This window comes from Myodes glareolus, chromosome 22, assembly GCF_982192425.1.
Source record: "Myodes glareolus chromosome 22, mMyoGla1.1, whole genome shotgun sequence".
Taxonomy (NCBI): domain Eukaryota; kingdom Metazoa; phylum Chordata; class Mammalia; order Rodentia; family Cricetidae; genus Myodes; species Myodes glareolus.
The window spans coordinates 17347819-17372480 of record NC_142047.1 but is presented as its reverse complement, the minus strand read 5'-3'; the positions used below and the strand labels follow the sequence as shown (position 1 = coordinate 17372480).

Below are 24662 nucleotides of genomic sequence, written 5' to 3'. Positions count from 1 at the left end.
AGGGTCCCAAACCAAGATCCTGGCAGCCTGGGATTTAAGGACCGTCTCAGGATCCAGGTGGTCTGGGGAGGTTGAGGAGCCACAAACTCAGCTTCCACATGGCTAGCTTCAACCAGGGCAACCCCCTGTACCTGAGCTATGGCAAGTATCCACATGAGACCATGCTTTCTTTCTTTTTTTCTTTCTCTCTTTTTTAAATTTTTATTTATCTATTTAAGGTTTTTTGAGGCAGGGTTTCTCTGTGTAGCCCTAGCTGTCCTGGAACTGGCTCTGTAGATCAGGCTGGCCTCAAACTCAGAGATCCATCCAACTTTGCCTCCTGAGTGTTGGGATTAAAGGCATGTGCCACCACTGCCTGGCTCATTTTTATTTTTAATTATATGTGTGTGAGTGTGTGTGTGTGTATGTTGCCCAGAGGCCAAAAGAAGGCATCAGATGCCCTGGAGCTGGCGTTACAAGCAATTGTGAGCCACTCAACATGGGCTATGGGAACTGAATTCAGGTCCTCTGCAAGAGCCCCTAGTACTGCTGGGTAGTGGTGGCACATGCCTTTAATCCCAGCACCCGGGAGGCAGAGGAAGGCAGATCTCTGTGAGTTCAGAGCCAACCTGGTCTACAAAAGCTAGTTCCAAGACAGGCTCCAAAGCTGCACAGAGAAACCCTGTCTTGGGAGCGGGGGAGCCCCAAGGACTCTCAACCACTAGCCATCTCTCCAGTCCCAGATGTGGTTTTTCTTGTAGGTTTGTTCTTTTTTTTGTATGTTTGTTTGTTTGTTTGTTTCTATTTGAGACAGGCCTTACTATATAGCCCTAGGTGGCCTGGAACTCACTTTGTAGACCAGACTGTACTCAAACTCAGAGAACCACATGCCTCTCAAGTGCTAGGATTAAACACTAGATCTGGCTTGAGATGTGTTTTCTCAAAAGGACTTACAGACACAGAAGTTTTTTTTTCTGATACGAGGAGTTGAGCCCGGACCCTCACATATGCTGGGCAAACAGTCCGTTGTGGACGATAGCCCCAGCCCTCTCTTTTCTTTATAGTTTGAGACAGGATCTAGCCAAGACACCCAAGCTGGCCTTGAACTCATTCTGTGGCCCAAGTAGGCCTTGAACCTGCCATCCTTCTGCCTCAGCCTCCTGTATAGCTGGGATTATAGGTATGTGCCAGCATGCCTGGCCCACTGACACAGATTCATGAAGTCTGCAAGTCCTACCTCATAGGACAGAAAGCAGTCAGGGAGGGACAGACGGCCTTTACTACGAAGTTATAGTCAGGTGTTGTAGTTTAGCGGTGGAGAGAATGGACTACAATATACAACAGACCCATGTGGGAGTTTATTGATGGGGGCGGATGGTGAAATAAGAGGTCGTGCCTGTTGGCAGGGGAAGGAAAGTGAGGCAGAAGAGAACAAGTGACGGGCGGAGGTCGCTTTTAAAGGGACCTTGGCGCATGTGTACAGAGCTTTACAGCGTCACGCACCGCATGACGTAGTGGCGGGTGACCGTAGGCTGGCTAGGCCTTTGCCTGAATACTGACAGATGCATCTTGCCAGGTGACAGGGGGTGGGCCAGCATAATGCCTGAATGCTAACAACAGGTGGACTCCAGGCTGGCTGTGCTCACCACAGACCCCTCTATGCATCATCCGCCCATCGACACAACGTGTATTCCCAAGGGGCTTCTCAGCCACACTTGTGATGTGCCAGCTCGAGATACCTCCTTGTGGCTCAGGCTGTGACAATATTCTTGCTTGTCAACTTGACTACATCTGAATTCAGCTAAAAAGCAAGCATCACACACCTGTGAGGGACTTGTTTTAATTACGTCATTTGACATGGGAAGTCCCTCCTTTAACCTGGATCTTTTGAGGTGGGAAGAGCCACCTTTAATCTGGGCCACACCTCCTGCTGGCAGCCTGTAGAAAGGGGATGTAAGAAGGAAGCTTTTACTCTCTGCCTGCTCGCTCTTGCTCTCTCTAGCAAGTCCATTCCCTCACTGGCATTAGAGCCTACTTCTTCTGGAGTCCAGTGTGTACTGAAGACCAGCCGAGACATCCAGACTTGTGGACTGAGCAGTTACTGGATTCTTGGACTTTCCATTGGTAGGCAGTCATTGTTGTAGTAGCTGGACCACAGCCTGTAAGCCATTCTAATAAATATATATAGGAGATAGATAGATAGATAGATAGATAGATAGATAGATAGATATGTATATATCCAGTATATTATACTATATTTGGTATATATCTCTGTCCCATATATACAAATAATATATGTTCAAAAACATTTTATATTTCTATATAGTCTAATAAATCCCATATATATTTTTTTCGGTCACTAAGTTCTGTTCCTGCTGTGGGACAATGGTCTGTACCCTGTCACTTGTATTTTAAATAAACGCTCATTGGCCAGTAGCCAGGCAGGAAGTAGAGGTGGGGCCATGAGAACAGGAGAATTCTGGGAAGAGGAAAGATTCAGTCTGCAGTCATCACCCAGCAGCAAAGGAAGCCAAACACAGAGCAAGCAAGATGTGACTGCCTTGCCGAGAAAGGTACCAAGCCACATGGCTAACAGACACAAGAATAATGGGTTAATCTTAAGATGTAAGAATTAGTTAATAAAGGGACTAGAGAGATGGCTCAAAGGTTAAGAGCACTGACTGCTCTTCCAGAGGTCCTGAGTTCAATTCCCAGCAACCACATGGTGGCTCACAGTCATCTATAATGAGATCTGGTGCCCTCTTCTGGTAGGCAGGAGTACTTGCAGACAAGCCAAAATCAAAGTCAAAAACAAACAAACAAACAAAAAACAACAACAAAAAAAACTGGAAGGAATGTTGTATACATAATAAAATAAATAAATCTTTTTAAAAAAGAATTAGTTAATGAGAAGAGCCTGAGATACTAGGCCAAATGGCAGTGGGGCCTGGTTTCTGTCCCATCAGGTCCCACAACCATTTAGTCCCAAATAAACACACAGAGGTCTACATTAATTTTAAGCTGATTGGCCTAGTAGCTCAGGCTTCTTATTAACTATTATAGCTATTATAATTTTGCTACTGTTGTGAATTGTAATGTAAGTATCTGATATGCAGGGTATTTGAAATGCAACCCCTGTAAAAGGGTCATTCGACGACCCACAGGTTGAGAACCACTGCTCTAAAGAACCCCAACTTATACACAGGCTGACCTTCCCGACCTCTAAGAGGAGAAACAAAAAGAGAGCAACCACCCGCAGACTCCACCTGATGGCAACTGCCCTATTGCAATAGAAGCCTCTTATAGAAGAGCCATCTTGTACCAGGAACTGGTGACCCCCTGTAGGTATGCCTCACTTTGGGGCGACAGGGTAGAGGGTACAGGGTGGGCAGGCTACTGGACATAGCGAGACTCAAAGGGGTCACAAAGGGCACAAACACCAGCTGCGAGTAGATGCTCCAAAGAAAAGTGTCCAGGAGGGAACAAAGCCCTCGGTGGCTGAAGTATAGGGTTCCAGGGAGCCTGCTCCTGCCCACTGCTGGGAAGGCCCTGAAGGCTACTCCAGCTCCGCCTCCCTCTGCCTTTAGCACAGGCCCAGACACAGCAGGGGGAAGCCTAGGGACTTGGAACTATACCCAAGCAGGTGTCCATAAGCACCTATCTAGTCGGGGTCCTGCTCATGAGCCCAGGCTTCCCAAGGCCTGTAGCCATAGGCAGACTGCAAACTGCTAGCTATGAGAAAACTGCCTCCTGCAGGCTGGCAGTTCGCCGCCTCTATATCTAAGCAGGCCATTCTGGAATCCACGGGAAGAGACTAAGCGCCAGCTGGACGTGCCCAGCCCTGTGCTGTGGGCTGCAGGACAGGACGAGGCCCATCCTGAGCGGTACCCAGCTCTGCAGTCACCGCGCACACATCCAGCCCCTTCCTAACAGCCACAGAGCTGAGCCCAGAGAGGCACAGTGGCTAGCCTAAGATCACACAGCTGGAGGTGCTTGCCAGAAAGACTAAGACTCAAACCACAGCTCCTGAGCCCAGGCTTCTCCACTGCCACTCTAGGGGACAAAACCAAATGCCACAGGCACACAAACTGCAGTCCTGCCTGACCCTCTGGCTCAGTGCCAGACACCAGTGGGCAGGGACTGCTGGACTGAGAAACCCCAGACACCACTGGTTGAGACAGCTCCAGAGCCACTTCTATAGGCAAAGCCAGGCTGTGGGCAACCAGGACACGTGTGTGGTGTGAGGGCACGCACATGCACGCTCCAACACATGCGCATGCCTCCTCTGGTCGCAGACATGACCCGCCTCCCCAAGCACACAGCCAGGCGGAGGCACTGTTGCAAGAGCCCCCACCCCTGAACCCATGGGAAACCAGGCCTGGTAAACATTTTTATTTGTGGATCTAATTAGACCACTTCCCAGGCAACAGCGGCTGGGGATGGAAGTAGACAATTGGACGCACTGGGCACAGGGATTCAGCCCACCAGCCCACCCGGGGCTCTGATTCAGCCCCTGGAATAGCTAGCTAAGCAGAGGAATCTAAGACTGCAGCTGGAAGCAAGGCTCCTGCAGCCGGGCTGAGGAGATGGCTCAGTGGGCAAGAGCGTGCACCGTGCAAGCGTGCGCAGTGCAAGCGAGCCGAGGACCTGAGTTTTAATGTAAAAAGCTGGGCGTGGTCTTTCACACTCCTGAAAACCCAACCCTGGGGCCCGTGCAGAGACAGGTGGATCTCTGGGGCTTTGTGAACAGCAGTCCTGTCAAAACAAAAAAGAAAAAAGTGCTCCAGGCCCAGTGAGAGGCCTTGCCCTTACGTCTGCACACCTGCCTGTAGGGCCACTGTTCCCATTTCCTGAGTGTGGGAAATGAGCTACAGAGAGGCTCGACCATCGCCATGGTCACACAGCTAATGAGACAGAAAGCTGTGATTAGAACACAAGCCATGCACAGCCCACTCCTCACCCTGCTTCTCACCCTCATTAAAAACTCTTAATACCTCAAAATGCCGACCCCTTTCCTATCTCTATCCAATAAAGCAGGCATGGCATAAAAAAAAAAAAGTAGCAGCTAAATGGAGGGACAGGGGCAAGGCCAAACAGCAGGATCCGGGAGGGGTACCTCGTAGGGAAGCCCACTGAGCCACACACACATTTCTTTCCTGTATCCCAGGCAGGGCTGAGATCTCCTCACCAATCGTGACCCGTGGTGTCCGTATTCCTGAGTAAGAAGATGGTGACAGAAGGCAGGGGGCTGGCACATCACAGACTGGCACAGGGCTGGGCCTTCAGGCTGTCTGGGAGGCCCACCCCCAGGGGAGCCAGCAGCCGTATGTTGTAAACCACCCATACTTGTACCCACTTCCTTCCCTAGACAGAACCAGCAGGAACCCCAGTCCAGCTTCCTCAGCAAGCATGGAGCGGCAGAAGGCGTGGGGCCCTGGTGTCCTCAGAAAAGGGAAGTGGGGGCCTTGAGGCATGAGGGCCCCTCTGTAGGCCTGTGAGGAAGAGAGGCCCCACCCCAGCCTGGCAACTCCTGTCACACCCACAACAGACCCCTTTCCCAGGCCTCAGCAGGGGCCACTGGAGAGCGTTACCATCGCCTGCAGGCTCCTCGTTTGCTGAGAAGGTCTCAGACTAACCCATCTCTTTCAGAAGACCCTAAACTTCATGCACATGCTACTAGAAGTGTCGGGGCACCCAGGAAACCCCAAGACCTAGCCATCCCACCCTATGGCCTCTCCTCTTGTGCCTCCCTCCCTCCCCAGCTTGGTCTTGGCCCTAGAGCCCTGAGGGCCATGGCTTCCATACTTCCTGCCAGTTCAGTAGGTGCTGGTCAGATCCCAGTACCAGCCTCCTCATGGGGCCCAGACAGGATGCTTTTCTGTCTGTCCTACAGCGGGTCCCAGCTAGTCTTTGTGAAGTAAGCCTACAACAACACAGTGTGGGGACCAGAGCTTCTGAATGACCAGAGGAAGCAGCCATCGGCTGAAAGCCAGGAACACAGGGGCTTCCCTTAGGAGAGCAGAGGAGCCTGCGGCCTGCTGCCCTATATGGCTCCCAGGTGTTGGGGTTCAGCCAGCCCTGTGCTGACTGGTGGAGGGACAGGTTGCTCATACTCTGCAAGGGCCCTAACTTCCTCTGGGTGGATAAAGGGTCTACAAAATTACAAGCCATCTGGGCCAAGGTCGCAAAGACCAAAGGACAGAGCTAAGGGCCAACCTAGACCAAGAAAGTCCTTCAGGACCAAAACCAAGCAGTGAGGCCCAGTCTGGATGGGTAAGTGTGGCAGGGCCAGGCCAATCAACCCCCATCTCCCAACAGTCTGCTGAGCCCCAGGCAGAGTAATCATTAAAGACTCTCAGTGCAGTTAGCTTCAGCCTTCTGTTTCCTCCGTGATGGCTTCACCTGGGCCAGGGGCCACAGCCGTGGTTCAGACTGCCACCTTGCTGCATGTGATCCAGTGTGGGCCTGAGTTGAGCCTCAATTTCCCCTCTTTTAAAAAAAGCTGTATGCCAGACCTCAGAGGTCTCAACTCTGACCTGGGCACTTCTGGGCCTTGGGTGGAAACTACCTCACCCAGTGAAGAATCTGAGGCCAAACCAAGGGCAGGCTGGCACCACACCTGGGAGAGGGGGTCCTGGGCACGGCGATCCTTCCTTTTCCCACCGCTAAGCAGGAGGCTGCCTCCTCAGCCTTCTCAGCCTCTCTCACACCTTTGTAGCTTTTCTCTGTGTATGGGGTAGGGTTTGGGGTGCCTGTGGAGGCCAGAAGAGAGCAGCCGGTCTCTCTGCAGCTGGAGTTACAGGTGGTTGTGAACGACCAGTTTCAGGGGCTGGGAACTGAACCTCAGTACTTGGAAGAGCAGCAAGGAGCCCTTATCCACTGAGCCATCTCTCCAACTCCTCACAGTTTGCAGGTTTGCGACAAAGCCTTACTGTGTCGCTCAAACCTATTCAAACCCCAGATCCTCTGAGGCGCCGAAGTGCTCAGGGCTGAGATCATAGGAGTGGGCCTGAACCACTTCTCTGTTAAAATGCAAAACAACAGACGTGTCCGGCAATCTGGTAAGGGCTGGTGGGCCTGCCCTGGAAGAGTTGGTCATTCATTCCTTCACTCATCCCTCAGCATGCATTCCAAATACAGTAATAACACCTGTACGCCAGGCACCTGGCCATGGCCCGCAGAAGCTGCCAAGACGAGCTCCAAAAGGCAGAGGACTCAGGGCTTCCATATCACATCTGGGGACTCTGCCTACATGTGCTGACTAACATGTGGCCACGCACGCAAGGCACACCGGCTTTGCCCCCACCTCTTCCTTTCTTTTTTTTTTTTTAATATTTATTTATTTATTTATTATGTATACAATATTCTGTCTGTGTGTATGTCTGCAGACCAGAAGAGGGCACCAGACCCCATTACAGATGGTTGTGAGCCACCATGTGGTTGCCGGGAATTGAACTCAGGACCTTTGGAAGACCAGTCAATGCTTTTAACCACTGAGCCTTCTTCTTTCCAGCCCTCTCTTTCTTTTTTTTTTTTCTTTAATTTATTTATTTATGCCTGTGAGTGCTCTAATTGCGTGTATGCCTGGATGACAGAAGACGGCATCGGCTCCCATGATAGATGGCTGTGAGCCACCATGTGGGTGCCGGGACTTGAACTCAGGACCTCTGGAAGACCACCGAGTCATTCTACAGCCGCCCCACCCCCCTTAAACACTTTCTGCTCTTTTTCTCACACTCTGGGTGGTCACACATGTTTGTAGGTCAGAGGACAGCTCGCGGGAGCAATGTCTCTCCTTTCGCCGCGTGGGTCCTGGGATTAAACCTAAATCCTCAGTCTCGGTGACAAGTGCCTTTACCAGCTGAGCCATCTCACTGGCCCCGTCCCCACCTTGTCCCCCGAATTTCACTAACTATGATTCATTCTTTTAAAAGCTGCCCTCTAGCTCCTTCCACCCTTACGAATGGAAACACTTTCACACCCAGAAAGAGGAAGTCTAACCAGCCTCAGGACCCCAGTGATGCCAGCCCAGCCCACACAGCAGTTCAGGAGGCTGCCTGCTGGCCTCACCGCACAGGGCCTCACCCAGACAGTCGCTGCGATGGATGGAAGCTAGGGGCAAACTGTTTCCCTAATAATCCAGAGGAGAGCAAAATTGAGCATGTGAGTCTTTAATGAGGGCTGACCAGAGACTCAATCAACAAAGGACGAGGTTTAACAAGGGCAGGAAACTATACAAACACTCCCATGCCAACACTCACGGAGCTAAAGCCTTTCTGTTTCGTTTTTTTGTTTTGCTTTCAAGACAGGGTTTCTCTGTGTAGCCCTGGTTGTCCTAGAACTTGCTCTCTAGACCAAGCTGGCCTGGAACTCAGAGATCCACCTGCTTCGGCTCCCTCCCAAGTGCCGGGATTAAAGGGGTGCACCACCACTGCCAGGCCAGCCAGGGCCTTCCTAACCCAGCTCAAACTCAAGAGCCATAAAGAGAAGACTCACAAATTCAAGCATTTAAATAAACAAATTTTACTACTTGATTAAAAAAAAACTTACCAAAAGAATAATCAACAGAAGAACTATACACGAGGAAAATACATTTCAACCCACATCACTGGGAGCTAATCTCCCTCATATGTGAAGAACACTTGCAAAGTAAAAAGACTAGGAACAAGAGAAGATCACAAACAGAAAGGCCAGGGAAAAGTCAACTCAAATAACTTTTAAACGTTTGAGGAAAAAAAAGATGATATCACCTGAGTATGCTGAGTATAGAAAATGCAAATTAAAACTACCATGAAAAACTATTTTACCTGTCTGATTGGCAAAGATGAGGACACATGACAAAGTCTGAGAAATGGGCACTCACGACCGCTCCTGGCAGGAACATGTGTCAGCTACAGATACACACGGGCATCTAATGCAATAATGGACTGTGTACATACTCCTGCATGTGTGCAGGGACACACATAAGATTCCATGTTCCACTGCTGGTGATAGGAAATGACTGAAAGTGTGTCTCACTCTGGGCCGGTACAACACATCCTTGTGGCAGAACATGCCCACGTGAAAACACACAGCTCACTGTGAAAACTCCCACAGAGTCAATGTCAGGCCTGGTAGATACACACTAAAGTGGAACATGCTTCCCCCACCCAAAAAAAAAAAATCCACTCTGGTCCTAATGGCTCAGCTCTCATTCTCACCGTCTAGTTCTGTGCCATCATAAAAAGTTAATAGGTAAGTGGCCCCTGGCTCCATCAGACACAGCTGCACAACTGTGCTATGCCTCAGTTTCCACTTTTGGAAATGGAGAAAAGCAGTCTGACCACAAGGCTTAGAGAGGGCTCCATAGGGTCAGGCAGGCACGGTGCCGAGTCGGCATCTGGAGTGAGGACATCCGCGGCTCTGTTACCACAGCAGCAAAAAGCATCAGGAGTGTGTAAACGAGGGAGTTAGGCAGAATTCCTCCCTCCCCAGTCCTGTCTGAAGCCCACAGCACTGGCTCCTGGGGAGGACAGAGCAGAAATCATCTCCTCAAGCTGCCTTTTGGGGTCTCAGACAGCAGCAGAGCTGGACTCGGAGGACATAACCATACCATGACTGTGGAAGGGGCTGGGGATGCTGATCTGAGCTGAGGGGACACCCAGGAAGTGCTGGACCCGGACCTAAGCCTCCCCAGGCTTGCCGACAGGCTGGAAGTGCTCTGAAGCTTCTGGACATGGCCATGAAAGAAGCGGTCTGCTTTCCTCAGAGTCTCGAGCGCTCCAGAAGCCACTGCTGGCTTTGGCACACACCTCTGGGATCCCAGCCTACAATCCAAAGCTCGGCGTCTGGGATGGCCGAAATTCAAACTCAGGCCTGCCTCATTCCAAGGTCCAAGCTCATTCTCTCTCTCTCTCTCTCTCTCTCTCTCTCTCTCTCTCTCTCTCTCTCTCTCTCTCTCACACACACACACACACACACACACACACACACACACACTTTTATTTTTCTTTTCTTGCTTTTGGTTTTTTTTTTTTTTGGTTTTTTTCAAGACAGGGTTTCTCTGTAGCTTTGGAGCCTGTCCTAGAACTAGCTCTTGTAGACCAGGCTAGCATTGAACTCACAGAGATCTGCCTGCCTCTGCCTCCCAAGTGATGGAATTTAAGGCATGTGCCACCACCTCCCAGCTCTTTCTCCCTTTCTCTCTCTCTCTTTAAAATTCAATTTTTTAAAAAATAATTTGTTTTTGACTTTGTATATAGATGTTTTGCCTTTATGTGGCATGTGCACCAAATATACCCCTGGTCTGAGGAGGCCAAAAAAGGTCACCTGATCTCCTGGAGTTGGGAGTTACAGACAGTTGTGAGTCACCTAGTGGGTGCTGGGAATTGAATCTGGAACCTCCGGAAGAGCAGCCAGTGTGTGCCCTTAACTTCTGAGCAACATACCAGCCCTAAATTCAATTTATTAATTTTAGTTTATGCACGTGTGTTTTGCCTGAATGGATGTATGTGCACCACACGCATGCAGTGCCTTCAGGTCAGGTGTCAGATCTCCTAGAACTGGAGTTATGGATGGCTGTGAGCCACGACGTGGGTGCTGGAAATCAAATGCAGGACCTCTGGAAGAGCATTGGGTGTCCTTAACTGCTGAGCCATCTTTCCAGTCCCCAGGCTCATTTTTAACTTTTCCCCTGCATACCTTGACGTACACTGTGTACAAGACGGACACAGAAAGCTACGCACACATTCACAGGGGTCCATCACAGGAGCGCTGGGCTCAGCTCATCTTCTCCCCTTTAAAGTCCCTATATACTTGAGCAAGTCAGTGATCGACAGGCAAGCAGTTAGTTGAAGGGCCTCTCTCTGGACTGATCTAATGGACTCCTATTAGGAGTCTCCCAGACCCTGGCAGCTCCACGTTTCTGACAGCCAGGAGGTCCTCAAGGTTAGGGCCCCACTTCTACCTGAGCCTGGGTCAGACAGGGTGGGGAGACCTTCCAGGGACCAAGCTGACTTTGCCCTCCTGGGTGGAGGAAAGAGAGAGAAGTCAGGGCCATGGGCCTGGGCTCTGTGACTCTCATGGGCTCGGTAGTTGTCCCTGGGAAGTGTTCAGGTAGGGACACCTTCTTCCCTGGGGAAAGGAAGAAAGAAGACAGTTCCCAGTACCCGTGTGCATCAGTTGCCAGACTGAGCGGGGAACAAAACCCAAAAGTCAGTTCAGTTCCACCTTATCCTACTCAGCTCCAGGATCCAGGCAGTTCTTAACCTCTCCAGTCCTGGTCACCACAGGGTTCCTGAGCTTCTGTCCTGCTTTGTCAAGAGCCCAGTCAGACCTCTGTCCCAACAGAAACCTGTCTCAGAAGGCCGATAGCCCCCACAGCAGGCACCAGCTGTGCAAAGGCCTCCCTAGGCCCAGGTCCTGAAAGCCTCACTTCCTAGGCTTCCTGAGACCCTATCAAGGCCAAAAGAATCTGTCCATAATGGGGGAGGGGCAGGTCTGAGAGCCGGAAGTGCTGGCTTCAGGGAAAGCAGCTTGGGTATCCCCTAAACCACAGCCTGGCTTCCAGGGCCACACCTCCCGACCGGCTCAGAGGCCCTCCCCATAGCTATCTGAAGCCTGGGCATCCTCCCCAGTCCCTTGATCCTTCCCCAAACTCCAACCTTCCAGAGCTAGGCTGTAGGCTGCACGCTAAAGACTCACACATGGAGGCTCTCTCTCCGCAGGCCCTGCTGCCCAAACCCTGGCCTCCCCTGAGGGACAATCCTTCTAGGGCCCTGGCCGAAACACAAAGAACACCAAGTCCATTCCCCTTGCTTACCCCAGCCCAAAACTCTGCAACTTCTTGGGCCTTCCTGACGGTTGTAGGGTTTGGCTGATTTTGCTTCCCCAAATAAGCCCCACCCTTTCATCGCTGGGTCAGGGTGGCCCAAAGACACTGTCCGTTGTCCACCTCCTACCACATCCACCTGGCCAACTCCTGCCCTGCTGAGTCAGCTCCTCTAGGAAGACCACCAGTCCCTCCCACCTGGCTTCAGTACCCATTGGTGGCTTCCCCAGGGCTGCCCCGCCCATAAGTGCTTCCTCAAAGGCTGCGCCATTGGGCTATACACTGCCCGGCACCTTACATAGCAGGCATGCAAACCCTTCTCCACAGTGCATTAGAGTGGGCACCCAGGGGCCAGGGTAGACAGACCCAAGCGTCTGACCTCCATAAAGCCACCTTAGCAGTCTACAAATGCTGAAAGAAAGAAGGGGTCCACCCTGCCATCCAGGCCTCTCTGGACTCCTGCCCTCCACCCAGCCCAGGACAAGGTGCTGAAACCACAAGAAACCAAATAGCACAGGGTTCCTGTGCTACACACTGTGATAAACTTTCTGAACGAGGAGAGGAAATGGGAGGGTGGACAAGGTGCCGCTTGTGCCCACAATGGAAAAACAGCAGAGCTCAAGAGTACAAGTTCTGAGTTCAAAGTCAGGGCGTGGATCCCACTCCCCCCCCGCCCCCCGAAGGTGCTGTGTGGCCTCAGACATGTTTACTAACCCCTTTGGGCTTCAGTCTCCTGATACAAAGAATGAACTGGTAATAGTACCTACAGTGGCTTCATATAAAAAGACGGTACTCAGTCAGCACTATGATCTCTCAGGGTCATGCCAGCCTATTCTAAACATAAGGTTGGAAGCCTAAAAAACCTTGACGTAGAAGGACCAGGAACATCTTCCAGGGGTACCCATCTCACTGCCCGACAGCCCTCCCCCAAGCTGTTCTTCTCCCTTATTCCCCTGACATACTGGTCCTGCCCCCTTCCCCAGCCCCTTGGCATCACCAAGGGCTGAGTGACAGCTCCAGAGAGTCTGGGAGTTTCAAAAGAGGCCGCCTCCCACCCGTCAGGGCCCCATTAGAGCAACACCTCCAGCCGACCTCATAGGACACCTCCTTCCCAGCCAGACGGGGTCTTCAGACGGGTGTGGGAAGCAGGGCCAGGCTGCCTGTCCCAGCCCCTTGTAATTGGTAGCAGGGCCAGCCAGCCTGCTGCAGAAATGGGTGGATTGAGGCCCAGGAGACAGGGACAGACACACCCCCACCAGATGGGCCCCAAGCTCCTATTCTTCTGAGCAAGAGATCGGGAGACAGGCCCACAGATAGAGCTGTGCTCTCCCACAGTACTGGCCAGGGAAATTCACGCTGGCCTGGCCGTTGCAGAGCCCGGTGGCCCTCAGGGGTCCCACCTGTGCTCCAGAACCCTGTGCTTCCCCATACTCAGCCAGTGAGAAGCACTGTTGTAAGCCATCTGAGCCTGGGACATGAGACTAAGCCACTTCCAACATGGGCAGCTGGGCCAGGACCCTAGAAGACAGGGGCTTCAAGTAGGGCGTTGTGGACCAGGTGATAATCCAGGCTCAGGGATCTAGAAGCACCACTGGTACCAGTTCCCTCCTTCAGGGTATGTCGTGTTCCCCAGATCCCAGCCTGCCATTATGCAAAAGCGGTATGAGTGCCTTCCAGGAGTCAGGCCTCTGTCCCAGGGCCATGACCACTCTGTTAGCAACAGCTGGGAGTTGATGCCCAGGGAGGAAGCAAAGAAGGTGGCCCTGGGGGTCCTGAAAGCACTGCTGAGACATGGGGTACAACGGCAGAGATTTCAAAGAGGCCTCAGCTGCAGCGAATTCCTTCTAGTGGTCAGCCATGGGTGGGGATGAGGGACAGGGATAGGCACAGAGGCATAAGGAGAAGACACAAGAAGGAAGATGTCTGGCGATCACAGGAGCCTGCAACAGAAAAGGAGTTGACCAGAGTCAAAAGCAAAGCTGGAGGCAGTTGCCACACGGATGGACAAACACACTGAGATCCCTTCTTGGTGGACCCCAGGACTCCTTAAAGAGATCCCCGCAAAGGAACACTAGCCAAGTGAGTATAAGCATGCATGTGGAGGCCGTGCTGGTGGGTAGCAGGGCTGCACAGGCAGCCAGCAGCAGAGAGTCAGGCTGGTGCTGGGAGCAAGTCCACGGACTGGCTAAGATGGCCAAAGGGACAGAGATGGTGCTGGACTGAGAGATGAGGTATGCATGCATGCATGCATACATACATACATATGCATATGTATATATATGTATATGCACATGTACATGTAATTGACTTTTATTTTATGTACATTGGTGTTTTCCCTGCATGGATGTCTATGTGAGAGTGTTGGATCCTAGAGTTACAGACGGCTGTGACCTGCCATGTGGGTGCTGGGAATTGAATCCAGGTCCTCTGGAAAAGCAGTCTGGGCTCTTAACCGCTGAGCCATCGCTCCAGCCCCAAGAGAATGAATGGGCTTTGTGGGAAGCCTGGGAGGCCAACAGAACTCACAACCTGCCTCTGCAGAGGAGAAAACCACCTTACACGACTAGAGATCTCAACATCATGGACTTCTACTGGATCCAAGCCAGCCACCCCTCATCCTGTGCTGACCACAGGTTTAACTCATTTCTACCGAATCAGCACCGAGACCACACTACTTCCAGCCTGCAAGGACAGCAGGTGGCCACAGGAAGGCCCTGTTCTAAGTGTCCCTAGAGAAGGCCAGCTAGGGAAAGAGAGCTCAGGGTCAGGCTGCCTCCCATTCCACCCACCACCTAATCTGTCTAGCAAAGGAATCGAGGAACAGCAGACCTTCAGCCAGGGTGGGTCTGAACCCAGATTGGTGAAACCCAGCCATGATGCAGCGCTGAAACTCCACACAGCAGCAGGTCAGGCCGGATGCCTGTGGCTAGCTGGAGGTGCGGTGCCACCCTGCATCAGAGGACAGGAGGCCAATGGATAAGAGAAGAGACCGCGAAGTATCCATTCCCCAAGCGGCAGAGGAAGCGGATGCTCGACGCGCCCCCATCGTGGCAGGCATCTGACTCTCATATCTACCTGCCTGGCATCACCAACCCCATCTCACCAGTGAGAAAACAGAGGAACAGCGAGAAAAAGTGACTAACACAAGGACGCCGGCTACCCTAGAGTTGCCCGCTGACCCCGTCCACCCTCGCTGCCTACCACCCAAGGTGGGAGGACGGCCATGACAGGCTAATGACCAGCATTTCTGGACCACTGGGGACCAACAGCGAGCCATTTCACGGCAGAAACAGGCTCTGCTCCATGTGGGTCCCCTACAGTAGGGGGAATGGGTGGCCTGATGATCCCTTCCTCTGGCCACTGATCAGATGGGGCTGACTTGCAAGTCAAACTCAGTCCCCACTCTGGTTCTACACATGCCGGGAAAGCTTGAGCAGGGGCTGCTGTGACAGGGGCCTGCTCAGTGACCCTTCTGCCTGCTCCAGGAAAACCAAGATCATTCCCCAGTTGGGTTAAGCACCAACTAAGATAACCAGCAGGGGCAGGTGGCTTATCGGCTTAGTATGAAGGACCCTGCAGTTTTGTCTTCTAGGTCAGAAGGAATGAGAGGCCACACCAAAGGACAGCCCACCTTACCACTCAGGTGGACCCAAGCAATGGTGGGGTGGCAAGGATCCACCATCCTGGTACAGCTCTCTGTACATAGCCAAGACTCAGGCCAGTGAAGGACTCAGCTGGTCAGGCTTACGGGGAAGTTCCATGTCACCCAGCCATCCAGGGTGGGTCCAAAGACAGCAGTCACACCGCACAGGGACCTCTGAGGGAAACTGACTCTCCAGCCGGCAGGGAGGCCACCACCATTAGCGCCCCCACAGCAGAGCCCCTGTTCTCTGCTTGGACCCAAGTTGGCATCCTGACCCCCATTCTCACCCTCAAGCACGGTGGCCCACTACCCTTGCAGCGCACAGGCGAGAACTGGACAGGGAGGACTTGACCCAGGACAGCACAGCCCCCAGCCTCTGACCATACACTGTCAAAGAAATAGTAACAAGCTGGGTAGTGGTGGCGCACGCCTTTAATCCCAGTACTCGGGAGGCAGAGGCAGGTGGACCTCTGTGAGTTCGAGGCCAGCCTGGTCTACAAGAGCTAGTTCCAGGACAGGCTCCTGGAACCCTGTCTCGAAAAAAAAAAAAAAAAAGAAAGAAAGAAAAAAGAAAAAAAAGAGAGACAGTAACAAATTGTAAGAGTGCTCACAAGTCCTTCAGATAGGGTCAAGCTGGACCTCTGCCCTCCTTCAGAAGAGGTGCCTTGGCCTGCGTGCCCCACCCCCCACTGTGTCCACCTCCACTCGCTAAAGCTCCAGGACCAAGCCCTAGCATGGAGGCCTTTACAGAGCCACTTCCAACCCTGGAAATCGGTCACTAGGACATAAGTACTTCTAGCTCCCACCATGGGCGACTTTCTGCAGCCCCTCCCCACACAGACACCTGGAACAGGGAGCCCCAGCATGCAAGGTACTCTAGAGAAATGAAGAGACCTCAAGCCTGAACTTCCTGCCGTGCGCCTTGCTTCAGACTTCCTCTGAAGCCCAACCCTCGTCGCTGCGGTCTCTCCGCTCTCCAAGACAATAACACATTCCAGGCCAGACTCAGTATCTTTCTACATTTTTGTGTGGTTTGTTTTTTCTTGTTTCTGTTTTTTTTTTTGTTTTGTTTTGTTTTGTTTTTTAACAAAACTCACCCAAACATTAAATACTTAAATTTTAATGTGTCCATTCACACCCAGGCTGAGATCTCCTGAGCAACAACAAACGACCCATGCCCTGGGGCCGGGCGTCTAGACCGACCCTCACATCGCATCTAGAGCTGAGAGCTGGTGGTAACTCATGGTGACACAGAGCCTCTAGTCAGGGCCAGTCCATACTGTGGCCTCTAGTCCAAGCCTTTGAATCTTTCTTGCCCCACATTCAGACACCATGCCACCCTCTCCCAGCGGCTGGCCAGGGAGACACTCCTGTGTCTGTCCTTGAACAGGGAAGAGGCACCTGTTTCATCCTGTGCCGGGTGTATGGGACCCCCTCCAAGCAGCCCACCTTGATCCTGGGGCCTTGAAAGAGAGGGAAGGAGGGGAAGGAGTTGTTCTCATTTTCTGAGGCATCTTGGCTTTCTGTCTCTTTTGTACATATCACTTTTAGAGTATTTGTTTAAAATTGTTCCCGCTTATTTTTGGTGCTGTGGATGGAACCCCGTGCCTCGGGCACGCTAAACAAGTACTCGGCCCCTGAGTGACACCCCAGGCCTCACATTCAGAATTACTTTTGGTTGCTTTGTTTAGCAAGTTTCCTTGATAATATTTATTTTCTGTGAGAAAAATGAAACGTAATTGTAAATGTAAAATCACAATCTCAAAAGAAACACGGGCATTTAAGAGCATGCAGTTCCCAGAACTGCAGGTAACAGGGCCAAGTGAGCAGCATCACTGCCCAAGATTCTGGCAGCACCGTTTTGCCAGACCGGGAGAAGCCAGGGCCAAACCGTCTGGGTTTCCCAGTGAGGAGCCGCCCTCCCAACTGTCTGCCTAGGAAACGCGGAGGGGCCCCTTCTCCCCACCAGCCAGCCCAGCCCACCAGCAGTCAGGCCTGGGCTCACCTCCTTCCCACAGGCCTGGGACCCAAGGCCTGTCCTGCTGTCCCCTCAGGCCTGGGCGAAAGAACAGATGCCGTCCCATGCCCGAATCACACTTTACCTGGCTCTTCTGGGGCACTGAAGCCGCCCAGCCAAGCTCGGTGCCTGCAGGAAGGTGGCTGGGCCCTCGGTACCCTTGCTCCGAAGGCGTCCAGCCTCACACATGGGAAGGCTCCCTCCACCGGCTACCTAATGAGAGTGAGTCACATCTGGGGCCCACCACTTCCTGCTCGGCAGTGGTAACGGCAGAGGGCTAGCTAAGGCTGGGCCCTCAGCTCGGCTCAGCTCCTGCTGTGGTGGGGGTGTGAGGAGGGCCCCCTCTCTCAGCCTGTGAGCCCGCCACAGGAGTGGGGGAGCTGCCAGGCCAGGCTCCCAGCTCCAATGACTTCATGGAAATTTGAAGCTTGAAGCTGGAACAAATTTTTTTTAAAAAAAAAAAAATTATAAAACAAGAAGTGAAAATCTCCATTAGAAGCCCCAAGACGACGGCTCCAACCAGAGAGCAGATGCATCCTCACTGAGCAATTAAAGCTGACAGCCTGGCACGAGCCTCCAGCTCAGCCACTCCCAGACAGGCCCCTTCCCTCCCTGGAATCATTCCACGGCAGTGATGTGGTAGCCTTGGGTACCCGTCTGAGTGGTCACAGATCTTTTTGCACTCCACATCTGTCCCCAGTAGGAGCTAGGGCAGAAGTAAGCTCCAGGCTCAGCCTTAGAATTCTGGTTCCAAACCAGCAGAGACCCTGCCTGAAGACTCTCTGCAGCCATGGTTATCATGAGCCCAGGATTCTGGCTTCCCTTCCATGGTGCCAGGCCTCACGTTCCCCTACGGTCACAGGAAGCTTAGTAGAAACACAGCACACTGCAAAGGGTCAGGAGGCAATGTGAAGGAGCCTCCTGACACAGAGAGAGCGCCCACCTCGTCCGCGGGCAGTGCCTGCGTGGGACCTAGAGTACTGGGGTTCTTTCCTACCTTTTTCTCTAGCCAACCCCCCAACTCCATGTGAGCTTCTCAAAGCAAGGCATGTCTCCCCCTCCCACAGGGTGGGACATTCCTGATGTAGCCCCCAGCCTCTATCCTTTTCCCCTTAAGACTGTCTTCCCACAGGTTACGTCCCCGCTGAGAGCTACATCCTTTTGTGCACAGCATCCAGAACACACTGACCAAGTACCAGAACATGGATGGAATTTCAGAACCGGTCCCTGTGCTGGGGGATACAAGGTGGTCTACAGGTCTGCTCTCGAGTCACACAGGACTCTGGATTGTCACAGAAGCTACAGGAGGGCAGAGGGAACCTCACAGAGAAGCCAGACATTGGTGCACCCTTCACCGAACAACTATCTCCCAGGCATGGGTGCGCTGAGGCGAAGAAGAAACCGGTGTCACCAAGGAAGAGAAAAGGCAGACCTCTGCAACACACACAACTGGAAATGAGTCCTGAAGACCATACAAGGATCACCCACAGAGCCAGCAAAGACGGCTCAGCGGGACAAGGAGCCTGCCGCCAAGCCTAGCAGCCTGAGTTCAACCATGGAAACGCACATGGTAGGAAGAGAGAACCAGCTCCCACAGGCTGTCTTCTGACCTCCGTACGTATGCAGTGGCGTACACATGTGAACCCACACACTAAATAAAAATGTAATAAAACGTTTAAAAAATAGGTTACAAATCAGTAACAAAAAGACAAATGGCCAGGTGTGGTGGCACATGCTTTTAATCCCAGCACTTGAGAGGCAGGGGCAGGTTGAGCTTCATGAGTTCAAAGCCAGCCTAGCCTACAGAGTGAGTTCTAGGCCAGTCAGGACTACACAGTGAGACCCTGTCACACATAGTAATAATAATAATAATAATAATAAATAATAAAAAAGACATTGGTCCAATTAAAAGACAGGCACCAGCCAAGTCTTTTATGGGACACACTTTTAGTCCTAGCTACTCAGGGGACTGAGGCAGGAGGATTGCTTGAGCTCAGGAGTTTCAAGTCAGCCTGAGCAACACCGTAAGACCCTGTCACAAGCAAACAATAATAATAAATAAAATAGACAAAAGATTAAGCAGGTGTTTCAACAAAGATGCTACTTAAACAACCAATAAGTCCCTAAAAGAATGCTTAGTAGCATGAAGTAGGAGAAAATTAAAGTCCTACAGATTCTGCTGTACCACAAGGTCAGTTGAACTTAAAGGAAAATATCGAGTGTTGACAAGAACGTGGGGCCAGGCCAGCTCTCGATCCTACTGACAGGAAAGGAAACACTGGAGAGCTGCTGTGTGTGCACACTAGACTCTTCCCCGTGCCTCCACACTCAGGTGTTTGCACAAGAAATGTGCGGCTTTAACCGTGATTGGCAAATTGGAAACAGCCTGCCTGCCACAACAGTGACGCAAGCCTTCGCGGACCTGTACAACACAAGCCACTCCACAGTAAGAAGGCGGGCCACTGATCGAAGTAACCACACCATGAACCAAGACGGACCGAGTGAGAACCTTGGGGCTCCCTGGGCAATGCTTCTAGGGTGCCTGTTGATTAGAGGACCCAAGGGACCCAAGGGACCTTCTGGGAGCTGCCTCTCCCTCCGCTGTTAGCTACCCTGGCATACAGAAGTAACTCTTCCCCTGCCCCCTTCAAACCAGAGTCCTTGACTGAATTACACATCTTTTTCTCGTAGTCACTGATTAATCCCTGGGCGTCCGTTTATTCTGGAGGCTTGGTGCTGGGCACTATAAGACTCACAGGCCTGGCTTACACAGGACAAGATTCGAGGGAGGCCCAACAAAAAGCGGATGGCGCCAGCATGAGACGTGGGGCCCAGCCTGGCGCTGGTGAGCAGCAGAGTGTGTTGGGGTTGGATCCACCCATCCGACAGGGAAGGCCCATGGACCTGGGAGTTCTCAGGCTAATGGAGGAGGAGCCCTCTGCCCTGATGATGCTAACTCTGAAAGGTTTCCCCAGAGGCACCGGGGAAAGCATACAGAAACCCGGTCGTCGGAGAGGGTCCTAGCTGTGAGAGAGAGGAGAGTCACAAGGGCTGGACCATCCAGCGATGGCAGGAGATGAATGATAACAAGCCCAGAAATGCCTCACGCTCTCCGCTGGCCTCTTGCCTATCTGCCCTTGAAGAGCGTGACAACCCCAGCACACTTGACTCCCTCACCCCACACCTCACCCTCCCCTGAGGTCCTCTCAGCACTGAAGTCGGTGACTCCTGTGGTCACATCTGACACTTGGCTGTGTTCTGGGTAACATGCTGACCTCACAGGCACAGTTCACTAAATCCCCCATCGTCCAGCCCCACTGCCCTCCTCAGAGGAGGATGTCGGTTTAGAGGGTACAGCACTTGCCAGTATACACAGTTTCGAGAAGCAAGACTGGAAATCAGGGTTCCCTCTGCCTGACTCCACTGTACCTCAACTGCTTCCTGGGAGTAAGGCAGGAACTTCTTAGGACAGATAAGTCCTGAGGACCTCCAAGTCCTGACCCACAGGGCTCCCAAGCCTTCTGCAAGGATGCTCCGTCTTCCCCCAGTTCCCTATCTTCCTGCAGCTGCCCCGGAATCTGATCTCCTCGGGCCTGAAAGCAGAAGACAGGCAGGTGTTCCACCACAAAGCCTTTCTTTCGGGTCTCCACCGAGCCTCCTCTCCAGAGTCAGAGACACAAAACTGATTTAGATGCTTGGCCAGGATTTGGCATGGTGAAGGCACTCACTCTAGAAACTGGGCACACAGACCCAGAAAGCTCCACTGTGAGACCTGGGGTCCCAAACTCAGGAAAATAATCTCACCCATGCCAGGAAGTGTTTGGTCTCTACAGAAAGGGGTCCCAAGGTGAAGCTGGAGCTACATGCTGGGTAGGCAGGGACAAACAAGGCACAACTGTCAGTCAGACAACCAACCAATAAGACTGAGTGCTGAGCAAACAGCACGACCCAGTTTGACAAGCCAGATGTGGAGCCCCGCCCCCATGGAGAAACCCCATAGCACCCCACTGCCTCCTAAACCCTGGGCAGCTTCCACAGGGGCAGGAAAGAAGTGAGGAGAGAAACCGTGCTCACTCTGTCCACGAGCCTCGCAACCACCATCTTCCTCCTCTGCCTCGGGGGCTCAGGACCCTCATTGGGCTGACCACAGTCTGAGCTGGACACTCTCACCAGTCCAGTTCCCTGACCTGGGGCGATGAAGCTCTACAGACGGAGCTTCCGTGTGTGACCTCACCCAAGCCACAGCATTCCAGTGAGCTGCAGTAAAGTCAAGGCAATTCTGCATTACTGGCTAAGCATCTGTGAGGGCTTAGGTTCACAGTCAGTTAAAGAGACAGGCAGGGGTGCTGGCTGGGGTTATCCTTGCAGTCCCAATCCTGAGAGCCTGGTTCTACTTCCGGCCTACTCTCCTCACAGACTTTACATGGCTGTCCTGTGCCTCAGGATCAAGTCTTCTTTCTCGGCCCGTCAGACCCCAACACTTGGCCCAATTCCTTTCTCCACCCTGTCTACCTCATACTACCACCCAACTGCCTCATTCTTCCAGCCCCTGCTCAGGCCTTTTCATTTCCTGGTCATGTCAAAATACCGTGAATCCAGTCAAGTCAGGTCTAGCAAGCCTCCCTCCGGGCCCCAGACCCATGCCACACGTGTCCCGCCACAGAGAACCAGCAGTGTTAACTTGTGCAGCTCCCCGATCTGTGCTGAGGGTAAGCAGCCCCAGGTATACTTGTGACCAATGAGAGCCAAGGAAGGGGAAAGCATGGGACTTTTAGGTGGACCACTGTGATCCTGTACGGGAGCAGGGCTCTACTTTCGTAAGGCCGTTGGCACATGAGCCTCCAGGGACCCTGCTTCCTAGGATTCATATAACTGACATAGCCCCAACTCCTTATGTGACCAATGGAAAACAAACCAAAACAAACAAACAAACAAAAAACAAAAACAAAAAACCATGGGGCTAGAGAGATGACTCAGCTGTTAAGGGTACCAAACTGCTCTTCCAGAGGACGGGGTTCAATTCCCAGCACCCACATGGCAGCTCACAACTGTAACTCCAAGATCTGACACCTTCGCACAGACACACATGCAGACAAACACCAATGCACATTAAATAAAAATAAGTAAATTATAACGAAAAGAAGAAAGAAAGAAGAAGAAAGAAAGAAGGAAAGAAAGAAAGAAAGAAAGAAAGAAAGAAAGAAAGAAAGAAAGAAAAAGAATTACTGAGATCATGTGACTTCTGAAGTCATGAAAGACGCCAAGGCTTCTCTCCTGGATGAGCCCCTCTAGGGGAAGCCATTTTAGGACCAGATCCCCAATCCTCTCACAGGCTTGCAGCTCCACAAGCAGTCTGGCTACAACCTCAGCTGACCACAAGTCAGAGCCACCTGGCCTGAAGATCTGACCACGGACACCAAGGGCAAGCTGGAGTGATCGATCATTTCATGGCAACAGACAAGGGGCAAGCACTGTGCCTGAGAAGACTCTCAATGAAAGAACTGAAGAGTTAGACAGGACAGTCTTCTGGCCACCGGAGCCCCTGGGTCCAGCTGCGCATGGCTTGTACCGTAGCTCCCCTGGCTTTGATTCCAAGCCTTCTTTCCTTTCTTTCCTTGGGTTGGAGCAGAGTGTCCACATCTCCCCAAACCTGTCTTCCCCACCCTGTTGTGTGGCAGCCCTGCCTATGTAGTAGGGTCCAAAGTACCTCTCGACTCTTGCCTCAGAGTCCATGCAAAGGTTTTCCTGCAGCAACAGGGATTTCGGGACTTCGTGGTGTTCCTGCCAGATTGATTTATAGCACATTCCTCCCTAGACAATGCAACATAGACGCATGGAACCCACTCTGCCACCAGCACCAGCAGCACAGCACTGTGGGGATTCACCTCCTCAAGAGGCAGAGCAGGTTGCCCTCAGTACTTCCCCCTGCCCCTGCCAGCCCTTCCATGCTCTGGCCTTGCCAGCCCTGTGGTTCTGTCACTTAGCCTCCCTGCAGATGGCCTGAGGTCTGGGAAGCATTCTAATGCTTAGATTCAACTCCTCCCAGCCTGGGCTCAGAGACACATAGGGATCTCTTCCTGTCCTGGCTGGGCACATAGACAATGTCCTGGTCACACCTTCATTTCATAGGACAGCAGGATTTCCAGAAGAAAGGGACTTCCTAGGGTCATACAAGCCACGACAAACTAAGGAAGAGCTAGGGTCTCGTGGCGTCACTGGCGGTCCTACGGGTGAACCGCTGGCGGATATCAAAGCTATTCCGAATGCCCATTTTGCCAAGCAACACACCTTCCCAAATCCAGTCCACACCACCCCTGCCAGTGCAGAAATGCCAACCTGCTGCTTGGCCTAGTCTCACGAGCGGTAAGAACAGACACCCGCACCTGTGAGTGCTACAGCCAGCCCAGAGGCAGGAGAGGACTCTGTGGTCACCAGATGTTAGCCAGGCCTGTGAGTCGGGCTTTTGCAGAAAGGGAGAGGGCAGCCCAGGTCACAGTATGTTGAGTAACAGCAGAGAATCCTAAAAGAACAGATGTGAAAGCAATGGCCCTGCCAGCCAAATGCCTGATTTCCTTTGAAAGACTTGGCAGCAGGGGCTGCACCAAGTGCCTGTCCTTTCCTGTGTCCAGCCTGGAATGACCTTGGGAGGGCAGGGAGGAAGACCACATCCCTTCCAGCAGAGCCTGGGAAACAGCTCAAGCAAGGAGCATAGCGTGGTGTGCACCAGGCCCTGGCTTCACACCCAGCATCACAGAGGAAAACAAAAATCAGGAAGAAGATACTGCAGGCTTTAAAAGTTACCATCGCACGACAGCATGTAGCCTTTTTGGTCCGTCTTTTGAGAAAGGGCCTCTAGCCCAGGCTGAACACTCTAAGATGCCAAGTATGACCTGCAGGCCTCCCCACCACACCCTGTTTTTGCTGCATTGTAGATAGAACCCAGGGCCTCCTGGATACCAGGCAAGCGGTCTACCAACTGAGCTGCAGGCTGGCCCCTAGCACATTCTGAGGGCTTCTGATTTACTTCTGCAGTTTCAGCAAATGAGAGAAGGCTGGGGCTTGGTAGAAGAGCACCTGCCTTCATGTTGTGGGAGAAGAAAGGAAATGAGGGGGGAAGAGGAGAGGGAGGAAATAGCAGAAGGAAAAGCCGCCATGGGTAAACCATGAAGAAAAGAGGAAAAATAAAGAGAGATGCACTGAGCAGGGAGTGGGGG

The 24662-nt window shown here is 52.3% G+C and overlaps 1 protein-coding gene across 5 annotated transcripts in view; it reads right to left on the bottom strand.

Moving 5' to 3' along the window:
- Positions 1–24662, bottom strand: part of Adcy7 (adenylate cyclase 7) — a 59745-nt gene that overhangs the window by 25012 nt on the left and 10071 nt on the right. The window contains exon 1 of one of the 5 annotated variants that reach the window (XM_048428558.3): positions 17437–17843. The exons of 1 other annotated variant lie outside the window; for it this stretch is intronic. The gene's annotated coding sequence lies outside the window, so the exon portion shown is untranslated. Of the gene's footprint in view, positions 1–5167; positions 5283–11779; positions 11891–17436; positions 17844–24662 lie in introns of those variants that run through there. 3 more of the 5 variants (XM_048428556.3, XM_048428560.3, XM_048428559.3) reach the window with 3 other exon arrangements.